The sequence below is a fragment of the Daucus carota genome, chromosome 1, assembly GCF_001625215.2.
Source record: "Daucus carota subsp. sativus chromosome 1, DH1 v3.0, whole genome shotgun sequence".
Classification (NCBI taxonomy): Eukaryota; Viridiplantae; Streptophyta; class Magnoliopsida; order Apiales; family Apiaceae; genus Daucus; species Daucus carota.
In genome coordinates, this window is record NC_030381.2 from 31,999,638 (window position 1) to 32,002,501 (window position 2,864).

General features: G+C 34.8%; 1 pseudogene; it reads left to right on the forward strand.

Annotated features, from left to right (window-relative positions):
• Nucleotides 1-648: 648 nt before the first annotated feature.
• Nucleotides 649-2,364, forward strand: LOC108221025 (histone H3.3-like; annotated as a pseudogene).
• Nucleotides 2,365-2,864: the final 500 nt, after the last annotated feature.

Consider the following 2,864-nt stretch of genomic DNA (forward strand, 5'->3'; position numbering starts at 1 on the left):
ATATGTGTGTATATATATTTATATATATATATATATATATACATATATATACATAAAAACATTGGAGTATTGGAGTACAAATCATAATTTTTTAGTTTGATCCTATATAATATCTTTGATTATCCAAATTTTGATATAATCTATTATTTATAAGTTGTCTTGCACATAATTGTCAATTAATCATTAATATCTTTCAACTTTAACAAGTATTAAGATTATTGTTCTGCTTATTAGTTATATTGCAGAACATAGAGTCCTATGATTTATAAAAGTAATTATTCTACCATTTGATCACGATGTTTATGTTACAGAACATAATGTGCAGGTTGTCAAATATTTACAAATATTATTGGACAAAAAAAATTGAAATTTAGATGACTAGATTACATTTTATCAAACTTTGTACTCCAATACTCCAATTTTTTTTGTACTCCATTGAACTTAGCTATATATATATATAGGGGGCTATTCCACTACAAACCGCACTTCCATACAAACCTAAAAACCACTACTTCCACTCTCATTTTTGCTATGAGCACTCCAATTTATATATTATTTATTTTTTTTTTAATTTTCTGGGGGGCCCACTGCTGACGTGGCAACAGGCCCGCTGCTGACGTGGCAGGTCTGCTGCCACGTCACCCTGTCATGTCAGCGCCTGCCGATGTGGCACTGGTACATCAGCACTGGGGGTCCCCTGCTGACGTGGCAGATGACGTGGCAGTGCCACGTCAGCAGGCGCTGACGTGGCAGGGTAGCATGGCAGTGCCACATCAGTAGTGGGGCCCCAGTGCTGACATGGCAGGGTGAGGTGGACTCCAGTGTTGACGTGGCAGGGGTAGAAATTGTAAGTTTTTGGAAGTTGATGACAAAGCTAGGAGGGGTGATATTGTTAGTTTTTAAGAGTTTGAGGGGATATTTGTTTAATTTTAAAACTAGTTTTTAGGTTTGTAGGATAAGTGTTGTTTGTATTTGAACAAAAACCTATATATATATATATACACACACTTATATATATATATATATATATATATATATATATATATATATATATATATATATATATAGGGTTGCACTCCACACAGAACACTTTAAAAAAAGAACAACACAGAACATTATTATAACACTTTATTTTTCATAAAAAATGATTTTTTAAGATTATAATTACATAGTTAAACACTAACTAAACTTAATATATGAAATCTAACATCCAAACTAATCCAAATTATTAATATGAAATATTATGAAATCCAAAATAGAATCCAAAACAGAATCCTCAATAGGATCATATATATATATATTGTTTACATGATTAATATCACATAGAATCATGTTATTTTTGATTCATAATTGTTGTTAAACATGTTAGATACTATTATTATGCATAATAAAAGGTTAATTAGCTTAAAATTAGAATTTAATTCAAGTTTTAGATGAGATTCTATGTTCGATTCTAAAGTGTTCTTCTTTGTTCTTCTTTTAAGGGTGTTCTTTTTTGAGCAATGCCCTATATATATATATATATATATATATATATATATATATATATATATATATATATATATATATATATATATATATGCGTTTGTGTATTCATTCATACGTTGCTAATCTTTTGATGTATATGTATACATAAACATCATCTTTATTATTAAAAAAAAATTATCAACCTGATTGATTTTAATTTACCGTGTTTACAAATGGCTCGCAGCAAGCAAACTGCTCGTAAGTCTACGGGAGGACGACATGTTCCCCGAAAGCAACTTGTTCCTAAGGTATGTAAATGGTATACAACAGCACTAAACAGTTGGTGGATTCAATTGTAAAGAATGTTATTTATTTCATTTTTCAACGCTTCAGACTGCTCGTATGTCAACTCTAAGCATTGGTCCAGGAAGGAAGCCACACAGATACCGGCCTGGAACTGTTGTCATTCGGTACATTTTACGCTTTTGTGTTACAATAAAATTGTCAGTTAATACATTTGTTTCGTTGTATTTAGTGTATCCTTATTTGGTGTAGTGAAATCCGTAAGTATCAGAAGAGTACATATCTGCTGATGAGGAAACTTCCATTCCAAAGGCTTGTACGTCAAATTGCTCAAAACTTCAAGGTATCCAAGTTAGTATTTGCTGCCTCTCGCCCCAATCCTTTTGTGTTATTTATTGACATAATGGTGATCTTGTTGTTGCAGCCTGATTTGCGTTTCCAGAGGCATGCTGTTCTAGCACTACAGGAGGCGTCCGAAGCATACTTAGTTTGTCTGTTTGCGGACACTAATTTATGTGCAATCATGCTAAGCGTGTGACCTTCATGCCCAATGACCTTCAATTGGCTAGAAGGACCCGGGGTGAACGTGCTTAAGCATGGGGACGTATCTCAGCTTAGGATTAATAAACTAGTTCTCTGTGATTTATTGTCTTAATTTTTGTAGTGCATGTAGTCTCAATTATGATTAAAGAGAATGAGGTTAGTTTTTTTAACTTGCAGTGATTTAGTTTAAAATTATTACAGGAAGGCAGCGTTAAAGACTATACTCATTTGTACTGAGTCTCGTCGCTCAACCACGATAATATACACGCAGCGGCGCCGCGTCTACTCCTCCCGTTGCCGACCAGCGGCCAACGACCACCACCACTGACCGAACTCGTCCCTACAGCTCCGGCTACCCACCGCGCCGGACTCCCTTCTTGATTTCGTGTTCCGATCCAGCAACACAATCAGAGCCGCTGTGCGGCCTCCAAACACAACCCAATCGCCACCACCACTTAATCTCCGATTCAAACTCATGAACCAGCTTCCCACCAACAACTCAAATCCACACAACAATAATATAGATACCAGCATATACACACACAGATAGC